The sequence below is a fragment of the Myotis myotis genome, unplaced genomic scaffold (assembly GCF_014108235.1).
Source record: "Myotis myotis isolate mMyoMyo1 unplaced genomic scaffold, mMyoMyo1.p scaffold_m19_p_5, whole genome shotgun sequence".
Taxonomy (NCBI): Eukaryota; Metazoa; Chordata; class Mammalia; order Chiroptera; family Vespertilionidae; genus Myotis; species Myotis myotis.
The window spans coordinates 90,440,143-90,454,145 of record NW_023416357.1 but is presented as its reverse complement, the minus strand read 5'-3'; the positions used below and the strand labels follow the sequence as shown (position 1 = coordinate 90,454,145).

At 44.9% G+C, this 14,003-nt stretch overlaps 1 pseudogene; it reads right to left on the bottom strand.

Annotated features, from left to right (window-relative positions):
• The window catches only part of LOC118656546, a 31,639-nt pseudogene extending 20,225 nt beyond the window's left edge, over window positions 1-11,414 (bottom strand).
• Window positions 11,415-14,003: the final 2,589 nt, after the last annotated feature.

The window sequence follows — 14,003 nt, the reverse complement described above, 5'->3', positions numbered from 1 at the left end:
AGGAATATGCTCTGTTTATTCCTTGTCCAGAGAGGGAGAAACTCAGGTGTGGAAATGTTAACGGCTTACGTCCTACATACAGCTGGCGTGCGGTGGATTTGGAATGCATACCCAGGTCTGGCTGACTCTGAGCCAAGACTCTTCATCACTTTTTTTGTCTCCTAGGTTTCTACTCATTTAAAAGTCAAGGTTGAGCATATGGAGCTTTGCAAGAGGTGCTTTGACTCATGAGGTAATCAGGTTGAGAGGATGCTGCTGTTTGGAGTAATGTGGGAAATACAAGTTGCTACATTGGTCCAGTGTATCTTTAGCTGTTCCAGGTACTTTACCTGCCATCTGCTTCCATTCATCTCATGTGATATTAACTTGATGGCTTTCCAAAAGCCATCTCATGTGATACCAACTTGCCAGCTTTGGGGGCGGGGGGCAGTCCTCAGTTTTCCAATGACGGCCTGGAAGACTTTTTTCCATCTGGATGAGCATTGAGATCAAGGGTGAGCCTGATTCAAGGTCAGTTGGGTGAACAGATTCCTTCTTTTGTTGGCTCATGGAGCTCAGGTGGTAATTGTGGATGAATGGATTTAATTAAAGGCTATCAATGAGTTGGGTCTACTGGGGGCAGTAATCAATTATCAGATGGGGCAGAGGACCTATGTGGACCTAGCACATCACCACCATGCCTGGCTTTGGTAGCTTCAGAGAAGCTCCTTCAAGAATCATAAAGGAGAGAGTCTACCAGTATTCCCATTTTTTTTAGTAGCTTGTTTTCCCCAATTTCCATCCCTTGTAGTGAAAAACGCACAGTCTTTAGAGTTAGGCAGGCATGGCTCTGACTTCAAGTTCTCCTTGCTAAATTTGTGGACTTAGGCAATGAAATTAACCTCTCTGAACTTCAGTTTTCTTATCTGAAAAATGGAGCTAATAGAACTTAATAGTACCTTGTCATAACCCTTACTGTGGACATGAAATGGATAAGATATTTCAGTTGCTCATGATTGGGCCTGGTACTGTGAAAGGGCTCGGTGTATGTGAGGCCCTTCCCCTGAAGGAAATGGAGGATGTACGTCTAGATATTTGTACCTGGATACTTACTCTCTTGCCTCTAGGTATTTTGATATTTTCATCCAAATAAAATCTGGTGTTATAATGGCCCTCATGTTTTGTCACTTTGTCCCAAAAGTAATCAGAAATTGTCCAAGGAATTCAGATATAACTGCAAACTATTGCTTCTGAGAGTAAGAATCTTGATAGAGCTCAGTACACATGCTTTCATATTATTAATGATACAGAATTATATGAACTGGATTCTAGTGTAAATGGAGAACATCCCTTCCCCCAGTGGCAAAGGCTCAGCACTTTTTCTGTCTTGCTACCTTGCATGCATTTCCAGAGGCACACTTACTTGTGTCCCATGGTGCAGCTTTTGCTCATAGCTTTTCAAATATGAGCATCTAGGAAGCTCTTGCACATTCCTGTCAGTTGCTGTTGATGCCTCATCCTCCTTCTCATTGGGAATGGTAAACGTGGACTGAGCAGACACAGGTTCTCTGGGCCTCCCTGTTATGGACTGCATGTGTGTGATCCCTCCAAATGCATACACTGAAGTGCTAACCTGCCATGGGTGGTATTAGGAGGTGAGCCCTTGGTGAGGTGATCAGGTTTAGATGAGGTTATGAGTACGGAGCCTCCTTGTGGGATCAGTGGTCTTATAAGAAGAGGAGGAGACCAGAGCTTTCTGTCTCCACCTTGTGAGGACACAGCAAGAAGGCTGTGGTCTGTATTAGGAACACATGCTCTGCTTGATTGCTGTCTGTGAACGAGGAAGGGGGCTCTCACCAGAAACGGACCAAGCTGGCACACCAAGAATCTTGGACTTCCAGCCCAGAACTGTGAGAAATAAATTCCTATTGTGCAGGCCACTCAGTCCACAGTATCCTATATAATAAAAGGCTAATATGAAAATTGTCCCCTTGACCGGGAGTTTGACCAGGAGGCGGGGCCAGCTGGCCAACTGCCTGCAACCAGCCGCCCCTCGAATTGCCCCCCCCCTTATGGGGGTGGGGCTCACTGGCTGGACCCCACCCATGCACAAATTCATGCACCGGGCCTCTAGTTATGTTATAAATACCCCCTTTCATTTTTCAATTTAATTTCTTCTGGAGTTGTGGCCATGGGACCTTGTTCATAGGGCACCGAGCTTACCCACATGCTTGGTGAGTCTTGGTTGTGAAATCATCTTTCATAATCAGTTTCTCCTGTCAAGAGTGTGCCCTCTCTCTCCTTTTGAGAACTGCTATGTAGTTATTAAGTTTTGTTTTCGTGTTCTCTCCTCTCTCTTGGGAGCACACAGAGGCAGGATTCGTCAGGTGTCCATTGCTGTGCAAGGCAGCTTTCCTTCTCAACTTGACAGAGGCTGCTGCCATAGGGACTTTTGGTGTCTGGTCCTCTCTGGTTCTTCCTCCTTCCCGGTGGAGAATTGTATTCTGTGCCCCTTAGGCATTGGGTTGGGTCATGTGAATGGAAGTGACGTGTGCTACTTCTAGGCACTGGGGAAGGAAGCCCTGGTGTGAGGTCCTTTCCAACTGAGGCAAACCCTGCTGAGATGGAGGGTCCCTGAATCCCATGAGTGCTGGGCCACCACACAAAAAACAGCAGATGCTACCCTAGAAAGCTGCCCGGCTTCGAAGAAATGACTTCTGTTGTGTCACAGTTCTGTGATTTTGGGGTGTGTGTGTTGTTACTGTAGCATTATCTAGGCTATACAGACTGACACCCTTTTTCTTCAAGTCCAGGTGGCCAGTCAGGCAATGCCCTGATTGTTGCTCAGCAGCTTAGTGTGAGGTCAATACTTGCGATTTGCAGGCAGACAGACATGTGTTATATGACCTTGGGCAAGTGACTTTAACCTTTCTCCATTTTCTGTTTTTCCTTTTTTCCTGTTCTTTAAATAGAAGCGACTTATACCCACTTTCTAGGGTTGTTGTGAGAATTAAATGTAGTAGCACATGTAAAGTAGGCGGTATCCAGTAGGTGTTTAATGCGTGCTTTCCCCCTTTTCTGCGCTGTGATTAACTCTAAGCTTACATGCTTGATTTTTTTCTCCCAAAGATTCCACCACTTTCTCATCAACCAGTGTTTCCTTGTTGCCAGGACTTGGTGCCAAGCAACCATTTCCCTGGCCGTTTCCTCTGAGTTCTGAAAGATGAAATCGTCAGCACGGCAAGGCGAGGCTTGATCAGATGAGACGCCCAGCAGATGTCCGGAGAGTCAGAGTCCCCACTGCTTCCCCGTCTGTCTCTGCGCCAGTTCTGTAATCTGTATTAGGAAAACATGGTCTGGTTGATTGCTCTGTAATAGACTTTCACAACATTAGCGCTTGCTTCCCTTTCTTCTGGTTCTCCATGATATTTGTTTTCATTTTCAATTTCCATTCAATTCAATTAAATGCTTGTTTTGACTCAGACACGGAGCCTGGGCATGGGGGATATAGAGTGGATTAAGGCATAGCTCCTGCCTGCACAAAAGTCACTCTGGTGAGGGGAACAGATTTGTTGGCCAAACCAATGAACCAACCAACCAACCAACCAAAAGAAGAAAAACCCAAACACTGTGCTAATTACAAAAAGAAAGCATGTAGCTGGTATAGGGAAAGGACTGAGAAGAAACTGATGAGTTCCATTGGGTGTACGAGTGGGAGAGAGAAAAAGACTTCTTCCAAAAGATTATGTTTCAGCAGGGTTTTGATGCGTGAATAGGAGTTTTCTAAGTGTATTGTGAAGGAAGAGCATGTGGAAAAAGGAACAGCATCTGCAAAGGCATAGTGACAGGAGGCTTGGGTAATTCTGGGCCATATATGTGATTTGGTGTTCAACAAAGCATGGAGTGCAAGGTGTGAAGTGCTGGAGATGAGGAAGAAGGCTCTGAGGCAGGCCAGGAAAAGAGGACATATTCTTGAGTTTATGGGTATGTATTAGAACTGCTTGCATTTGACATTTAGTCTTTGTTGCTTTATACTGGCCATGCGTTCCAGTGTATAAGGTTGCATTTGTTGCCTTTCCTGATCATGTTAGGTGTTAACTCTCATAGGTTGGGATGGAGTGGAGGGATCTGGGAATATGCCGGAAAGAGCATGGAGGAAGGAGGAAAGACTTAGGCTCAATCCTGACTGTGCACTTCATTGGCCCCATGTTCCTGGGCAAGTAGCTGAGGTCTCCATTGCCTGCCTCACTGAGCGTCTGTGAGGATTAAGATGAAAGAAATATTTAAAATACCCAGCCCAGAACATGGCTTCCCTTGGGTACTCACTACATCTTTCATTTGGAGGAGTCAGTTATTTGCATTTGGGAATTGCATTAAGCTCTTAAAGAAACAATTATTAGAACGGATTTAAACATGGAAAATTGTTATGATTGATTTTAAAAAAAGACAAAATTTGAAAATTGTTATCATTGATTTAAAAAATACAATTATGCTTAGTTTTTTCTTTTTGAGGAAACTTCTTGGTTCTTTTTCATGACAAACCTTTCAGTGCCCTCAAAGGAGGAAAACAAACTTACAAAGAACCAAAAAGAAAATTGAAACAATGTGACATTTCTAAGGTATCCAACCTCAAAGGTCTTACCTTGAGATTATTTTGGTAAATCCATTAACATTTTTTGCTTCCCCCCCACCCCCAAATGTCATGTGTTAGAACACACTGCTATTTTGACATCTCCATTGTGATATTTATTTTAAGCCATCAGCGGAGTTTTAAATATCTCAGCAGTGAACTTTGGCCTTTGTGGAAGGCAAACTAATTATTTCCCAAACCATTCTGTGAAGCCAGCCCCTGGCCTTCATTTCCTGACAGCTTAGAAAGGAAAAGCGAAGTTGGCTTCGTGAGAAAGAGGATCTGCATTTGGACAAGAGCTCAGAAACTTGGGGTCCAAAGTCGTCTTGTCCAGCAGGTTTGTAGAGGAAACCTTGATGTTCCCGGAGAACTGGGACCAGTTCCACACACGTGGCTTTGCAGACGACTCAGACGAAACAAAAGCAGCAGTGATGGGTGGGATAAAGTCGTGGTCACAAATGTCACAGGCTGACTAAGGTCTATCATCATTTGATGGTTCCAACAACTCTATGAAGTGGAGAGTTTTCATCCCATATTATAGATGGAGAAGCTGAGTCTTAGGGAAAAGTTTAGTCTCTTAAGGTCACGGGCCAGGAAGCTGAGAGCTGTTTTTGGCCTGACACCGGAGGTTGTGATCTTAACCACTGGGGGCTGCTGCCTGGGGGGCTTTATGTTGCGTGACCTTGAGCAGCTCTCCAAACCTCTCAGAGTGTCTTAGTTCCTTCTTTCATCAGATGGGGATGACTGTATCTACTACCTACCTCATTCCTGTGGTGATCAGCTATGCTTCCGGAGGTGGGAGCTCCTAGAGAAAATAAGTGAAAGTAGAACATTGTGATTAATTGGGTGTTGAGTATCCTGACCTCTCTGTGTTACTGCTGTCTGGCTATCAGTTTCCACTCACAGACGGTCCTCCCTTGGACCACAGCATACATCCTTCACTCCCTTTCTCTTTTTCCATCTCCCCATCTCAGGCTCTTCTCCACTGGGTTCCCTGACCCCTGAAGTTCTCACTGATATTCCCTTTCTTAGGGATATTATAAGTTTCCTGGTGGAGGTAAACACTCGGAGGTTGGGGTACATAGAAGAGAAGCAACTGATCAGCCTGGGGGTTTAAGGGACCTTCCTAAAGGAGCTGACTCTTGGGGGATGAAGAGGATCTTGGTGGAAGGAGGGAGGAGGAAGAAGAAGGCACTGCAGGCTTGTGCAAAGGCATAGCACATTCGGGGTCCCCTAGGGATTTGTACAGGATAAGGTGGGTGTGGTAGCACATGGTGTTGTTTGCTGAAAATTGAATGGGCATTTTTTTCCCCCTTTGTCTCCTCAACTGTTAGTCCCAGGAGAGCAAAGACTGCACACCTTCGTTCCATACCCGTACAGTGTCTTCCTGGGGATGGGCACAGAGCCAGCTAGACTCAGGTTAACACTCACATACTAATGAGTGGGTTGTATTGAGTGAAGTGGGCAGCATAGCAACACAGAAAGGACATAGACTTTGGAGTCAGCCAGACCCAATGCAAGTCACTTACTCTCTCATCATCAGTTTCTTCATCTGTGAGATGGAGGCACAATGCCTCATCCGATCGCTGTGAAAATGAAATGAGATAGGATATTTGGGAAGGGATGGGCAGAGCAGACTCAACGTGAGTTAGTTCTTAAGGCTTGCAGACTCTCCTATGAACTAATCCTAACGGCTTCATGGAGGCTCCAACTTCATTGATAGCAGCCAAGGATGGGTGTTATCTAAACAGAGAATTGCAACATTGGCCACAGCTCAGGCTGGCTCACACTGCTGCCACTCCCCCTCCTGCTTCCCCACCTCCTGTCCTGGAGCTGGGAGCTTGCTTCCATGGCAGGTAAGATAGAGGAGAACACGCGGGTGCAGGAAACATTTTGTTTCTTTCTTTACACTCACTTCTTCCCAAGTCAGTGGGGTTGTTATCGGCGTGTAGGATCTAGGAAGTGTTCAGGCTAATGCAATCCCTTTGATCCACAGCCCTGAACCATACACTCAAGATTTCATCCTTGCCTGCTACAGCCCCCACCCAAGTGCAGGCATCTATGTTTCGTTTATAGTCCGAAAGCCTAGGACAGTGCTGGGTGCAGAATAGGAGCCCGATCATTTTGTTGAAAGAATAAATGGTCAAATCCCTCCCAACCTCTATCCCTTGTTTGCTTTCAGCATGGAGTTGGCTAGATTATGTATTGTTCAATCCTATTCTTTCTTCGTCTGCACAAAGTAAAACATTGTGATTAATTGGGTGTTGAGTATCCTGACCTCTCTGTGTTACTGCTGTCTGGCTATCAGCATGAAGTTACTCTATGCCCGCGTTTGCTGTAATAACATTGGCATGGAGGGTTGTACATAGCCAGGGAGTGGAGTTCTGTGATGTGCAGACATCCAGGGAGGCCCATTTGCTGCTGGTTTCACTTGACGGGAGTTCTTAGTCTCATGGCTGAAAGGGTGTAGTGCTCTGAGGGGTGTAGTCAGTGTGCTCTCATGTCTTGCTGACCCAGGCATGTGCCTTCCATCGGTGACTTGCCATAGTCAAGCTACTGCCCCCAAACAGATGGATTTCTCTCCCTCTGATAAAGGATCAGTACATTTTTACAATTGCTAATACTCCCAGTAGCAGACTCTCTTCCCCCTCCCTCACTCTGAGAAACCAAGTCAGGTCACCAGCCACCTAGTACCTACCGTGTGCATGGGATGAAGGGCACTGGCTGTCCATCTTTCTCTCTGCATCTTCACAGGCATTATGTCTGTTTTCAGACACACAAGTGCATCTATGAAACGAATCTGCATGTCTGACTGTGCCTGTGCATTGAAAGCTTTCCTGCATGTGTTTTAAAAAGACAATTGAAAAGATGGTAGCTGTTGTCCTCTTGAAATTCCATTTTCATTTTGATTTTCTTATTCAACACAAGGTGTCCTTTTCTTTTTTTAAAATCCTCCCGAGGTGATTTTAGAGAAATAGGAAAGGAGGGGGAGGGAGAGAGAGGGAGGGGAGGGAGAGAGAGAGAAACATCTATGTGAGAGAGGGACATCAGTTGGTTGCCTCCCATATGTGCCCTGACTGGGAATTGAACCCACAACCTTTTGGTGTATGGGACAGGGCTCTAACCAACCGAGCCACCCCATCGGGGCAGTGTGATATTTTCCTGAAAGGTATATTCCAGTTTGGGAGCCAAAAGGCGGGCAGCATTGCCATAAGAGTAATAACTGGCAAAAACCAAAATGAAATAAAAAATTCAGCTAGAATTAGTGGATGCAGCTCATCTGCCCGAGGTTTGCTATTAATTACCACCCTGCTACCCCCCACTCTAAGGGACTAACTCATCTCTAGGTGAGCTTCAATTTACAATATGAGGTTGATGATCAAACCCGAGCTCCCCCAGAGCAATGTCATTGGGAGGAAGGGCTCCGATGGATAAAGCCGGCGTGACGGAGCCTAATGAAATGGGGTCTCAGGAATGCAGTGTGGACTCTCTATCTTTCTGTTTTCACTTCATAATCAATAAAGCCATGAATGAGAGAGAAATATGCTAGTTACATTACTTTAAAATAGCCTGGCAAAAAATAATTTCTTATTGATTAGTTTCCCATCGAAGGCAAGGTCTGTGCATAAAAGAAAATTGACTGCTGAAAATTCTAAAATAAAGTAAATGAGGGAAGATGTTTAAATTTTTAAAGGGGGGGAAGGGTACAATTGATGTACCCAAACCTGGTGCTTATAAAAGTAGTGCTGGAACTGAAATCTAAGTTGTTCTTGATCTGATTGACTGACTTTCATTTACTCCAATATTAAAAAAATGTGAAATAGACTGATGGGCTTTGGAAAGCAAAGCCCATAGAAAGATGTTTCAGGTACCATGAGAAGTAAAGAAATGTAGGAGTGAAAATGATTCCTGGAAAGTAGGTAGGAAATTATTTGATGGGTTATGTGGTCATGCCTCTTTTTGGTTACACGCCCTAAAAACTGGTTTGAACCAGTGGTCCTCCATGGGAAGTGATTTTGCCTCTGAAGGGACATTTGGTAATGACTGGAGACACTTTTGGTTGTCACAACTGTGGGGTGACTGTTGGCATCTCATGGGTAGAAGCCAAGGATGCTGCTAACCACCCTACAACACACAGGGCAGCCCTCCCAGCCAAAAAGTCAGTGGTGCTGAGGTGGAGAAATTCTGGTCTAAGAACAAAAGTAGAATTTATTGAATCATAATCGGAAATCCAGGATAAATCTAGTTGCACTCAGATGTTCATTAGAAGCACCTTTTCCTCTTGGGCCTGCCATGTTTCCTGTGAGCTTCATTCTCAGGGAGGTTTCCCCATCATGGTCATAAGATGGGCTTTGGCAGCTCAAGGCTGCTAGCTCAGCCATTTTAGTGGAGAAAGGGGTGTCTTTCTCATTGGTTTCCTGAGACTGAGTCTCATTTGGCTAATCTTTATATATGATCATCCATGAAGCACTCATAGTGGGGCTAGAATATTGGCTAGACCTGCGACATACACCCACCCTGACATGGGGTGGGCGTAGGATGTTAGATTGGTCCCATCTAAAACACTTGGACTGAGAGCGTGCGAAGTGTTTCTCCAAAAGGAAAAGTTTGTGTGTGTTTTTTGTTTTTTTTGAGGGGTGTGGGCATTTCTGGAATAAGGGAGAGTAGATGCTGAGCAGCCAAGCAACACATGTCCACTACATTTATTTTCTAGGGAAATTCAGAGGAATGGTGGTATGGGGGACACTAGGACCCCTCTCCTCCACCCCTTCCTCCTCTCTCATCCAAACCCAAGATAAGGTATTTTAATATGCCTGTGATAGTGTTTCCCTTCCTCTCTCTATGCCTCCTAATATTCATGTTACATTACGATAAATGTATTGATTTACACATCCATGTGCTCTCCTAGACGGTGCGACCCTCAACAGAGGGATCACATCTAATTCATCTTTGTGTCTCCAACACCTTGCACAGGGTAGAGCACCCAGTAGGTTAAAATAAAACTTTGAGAGCTCAGAGTCAATTTGGTCCTTTTAGACTATTGATCATTCATTCATTGAATGTTTATTAAGCAGCTGCTACTACTATGTGCCTGACCCTGTGTCAAGCCTTGGAGACATAGCAGGAAACTAGGCAAGAACATGTGTGGTGTAACATCTGGTGGGGTGGCAGCCACTGGACAGGTGACAAAGTGAGTTGCATGCTGCAAAGGGAAGTTCTGAGAGCTATGGAAATCACAACAAGGGTCCATCTGTGGAAGTGATCCTCAAGGAGCTGTCTAGAAGGTGAGTGAGAGATAGTTTTGGAAAAGTGATTGGAAGAGGTTTCTGTCCAGAGGCAACAGCCTGTGCAAAGCCTCACCGTGGTGGTGGGGCACATGGTCGTGGTCATTGTGACCTGTTTCCAAGATGGGGTTGCATTTTAGGTCTGATTTAAGGAACATTAGTCTCAGCTTTCCCCTGTGAAGAGTCTCTTCAGCAGTGATTGTTTAATTTTAAGGAACAGAAACTCATTCAAAGAAATTAAGGTGAATAGGAATTTTGGTTGTCAGGACACAGAAGGTACTCGGGGAATCCAGTGTAACAGCTGGACCTCATGGGACTGGAATGTTGTTAACCAACCGTTTTCTCCATCTCTCTCTCTGGGGCTTATCTCACCACATCTGCTCCATTCTTCTCTCTACAGACTCACATCTGCCACCCAGACCTCAAGTTTTGCTCTTCATTACTTTCCACTTGCCCGGAGCTCTAGCTCGTCCTTCTCATAAGCTTTTAGTTCTAGTTTCTAACACCTTCTGACCAACTCAGCCTCTGTATCCCTTTCACATTTCCAAGTCTAAGAATCTGATAGGTTCAGGCGGTGGTATCATTGTTGTCCAATCAGCTGTGGCCAGGGGTGTCACATGGGTGCCTCTGCTGTGTGTAGGCTGGAGAGAGTTTCTGAGAAGGCATGAAAATGGGGTATCTCTCTGGAGTGGTATGCTTAGACATCAAGGATAACGATGATGCTGCTGCTGCTGCTGCTGCTGCTGCTGCTGCTCAAGATGTGGCCAGCCCTCTTTTAACAACTTATACTTGTTAGCTCATTTAGTGCTTACAGCCACCCAGTGAAAAGTTAATATTATTTTCTTTTGCTGAAGAGACTACTAAGATGCAGAAAGGTAGACTAAAATTGCTTCAAATGTTATTTTTGTGAAATGTTAATTGCCAAACATGTCTGATTTCAACCTCAGGGAAAATGTTACTCCCAGATAATTGTCTAGGGGGCATAGCCATGGTAATTCTCACCCAATTCTCCTTCTCACTCAGAATACTCCAGCCATGCCAGTATTCTTCCGGTTTCTCAACATGCAGCCTTTGAACCTCTCTCCCATTCTTTACTTGGTTAACTTTTATTCTTCTTCAGGTCTTAGCTTAGACATTATTTTCTCACTGTGTGAGATGCTTGATAAATACCATCTCATTTGATTCTTTCGATAACTCTGAAACATGTGGGCAGTGCACTTTGTAGATGGTCTCCTTCAACTTCCATTCCAGCCTATTGACTGTGTCATCTATACTGCAGAGGCTGGAAATATAAAAAGTACACTTCCCAGACTCTCTTGCAGCTAGGATCTTGGCTATGATTTAGGTTCTGCAAATCAGATTCTCCCTGAGTCTTGAATTCAGAAATGAGTTAGAAGGGAGAAAGGTATCATGCGACCCACCTTGCTGCTGCAGGTCATGGCAGAGTTGGGGTGGTTCTTCAGCCACTGCCTCCTTGACTTGGTGACTTCTTGTAGTAGTGGTGGCCGTTTTCTGATCATCGTAGAGGCAGGGAGATTTGGGGGGCAGGGAGTTGTTCATGGAAGGTCTAACTGTTTGGCCCTTCCATTGGTTTTTCTAAGTCACCTTACACCTAGTAATTGATTCCTTTCTGCTTAAAGTAACTGAGTGGTTTCTGTTGTCTGCAACTGAACACTACCTCAATACTAGGTTTCCCGTACCCTGGCCCCTTGCCTCATTTTACAGATGAGGACCTGAGGTCTGAGAATCAGAGTTCAAGTGGCTTGACTCAAGTTTCAGAGCACATAAGTGATGGAGAACTTGACTCTCTTCATTTGTCTACCTTTAGTGCTGCCTGTAAGGTCTCCTGTCTGGGCCCCCTTTCTCGAGTTCTTTCCTCTAGTGTTCTTCCCACACAGCACATTTGTTCCAATCAGATGGGATCTGATAGTCAATTTATTCTAAGGCCGTAGGGATGTGATGTAACCCTTCCCCAGGCATCTCTGCATTTTTCAGAGGACTATGTGGGGAGTGTGATGTTGAACCCCAGAGCATGAATCCCAGGCACCATGGCAACTGCTTGAGGAGGAGGTGAAGGGGGTGGGGAGGGAACATGGGGTGGGAGTCTCTGAAAGGAAGGTCAGGAAAAAAGACCAGGGTTCTCAGCTGTAATTGTCCTGGCCTGATTTCCTTGAGGCCTGTGTTAATCTTCTGGATTTGCTGAAAGGGGCTTGCCCCAGGTGGTAAGCTCCTAAAGCTTTGGATTGGGGCTTATAAACCAATTGGAACACCCCCCTTCCGACCCACTCCCAAGAGCTCTCTGGTTAGATTTTAGACATGCCAGCTAATTCCTTTCTGTAGATTCGCCTGGCTTTATTAGGAGTAATGGTACCAAGGGTATTTTTCTTTATAGACATTATAATTAGTAATTGTTTTGAAGGGCAATGGCTGTTAAACTACTTATTTTTTCTTTTCCTGGAGGACAGGACAATTTCTAAGACGGATGATTTCACAATTGAAATTCCATGTCTCCCAGAGGTAGATTTTTATAGCGGTTGGTGGAAGCAAAATCCTCTCCTTTTATTTTTTCCATTCCACATCCAGACACAGACTTACACAAAAGCCGTTTCTGGGAAGGGAAGCGGAAACACAGGGCCTCCGCTGAGTGCGCGGCAGTTTTATAGACAGTCGCCTGGCTCGCTGGCTAATGGGATGGATGATAAATGCTCCCGAGATACCATTTCAGTCAATTAATTAGTTAATGTTTAAAGATGGGGAGTGTCATGTAGATAGAGAACATTATGATTCTCTTAATAAAAAAGACAAAATTAGAAAATACAGGAACGAGAAGATAGTGCCAGTTTTGCCTTTGAACTCTAACTTCTCTTTGATTCTGGAGTGAGTCAGGGAGCTGTGAGTGCTCTCTATGGCCAGGTTACCTCCAGTGGGTTCTTTTCTTCAAGGCAGAAAATTTCAGTCCAGGAAGTACGGTGGGGTCATTGGTTATTTCCTTGTAAGTGACACTTGTTGCATGGAAACATCCAGAATAGGGTACGTTGTTTGCGGCTCCGAAGCTGGTTGGAGTAATTTCCTAAACCAGTCACTCCCAGAAATGACTGGAAGATGGGTGAGCGGCAGGCAGGCCCTTCTTTAGGGCACCCCAAGGTTCAAGATCCAGAAAATAAAATTTAGTCCTTTTTTTGTGAGGCTTTTGAGCTTTGAGCTGGAGACAAGAAGTAAAGGTTGGGATTCCTGGGTGAATATTAACTGAAACAAAGATGAGAGCATAAGCGATGGTGTTAATAAAAGGAGAGGTTCCTAGAGCAATGACTACCAACAGGGCCCAAGTCCCCCGATTTTATACCACTGGCTTCCCTGCTGGGTGAGCGGTTACTTCAGTGAAAAGGTTTGGCGTGAGGGCAGACAGCGCACACCCAATATAGTGTTTATCAAATCCATGCAACCAACCATCCTAGACAGATGCCCGCATCACCCATTCCACTGTTTGGACTCATCTGCCTAATTTTGAAGATCCCCCCAAAAGGGAGGGGGCATGAGAGAAGCCCAGACACAATGATTTCTTGAAGTTTCATTCTATCCAGGTTTTTGACAGAATAGCAATGCTTGATTTGAAAGATACATCCCTGGTACGACATACTCATGGTTGCGGGCTGATCAAAGACTTTTTCTTTTCCTGTCACAGCCGCTCAGACATTTTTCATGAACAGAAGTTGGAAAGCACAGTCTCTAGTAGTGAGGGGATTCAGGCTTTGGGGTTCAGACAGTGGTATGGTCCAAACTCTGGCTATCACCTGCCAGCTGTGTAAACCTGTGGTGTTTTCCTATCTGCTCAGAGCCTCAACTTCCTCATGCATTAATGGGGTAATAAACATATTTATCTCGGAGGATTGGAAAGTTGTTTATTCACTTATTCCACAAAAATGTATTGAGCTTCTGTAACCTGGCAGGCATGTACTGGCTTCTTGGTCTCACAGTGGCAAGAGAGGAACGTTCCTTGCTTTCATGAAGTTTCTATTCTCATGAGGAGCAGGCAGTAATTGAATGAGTTAACTACAAGTGGTGATGGCCTACGGAGAAAACACAATAAAGGAACATCATAGAGAATAGCT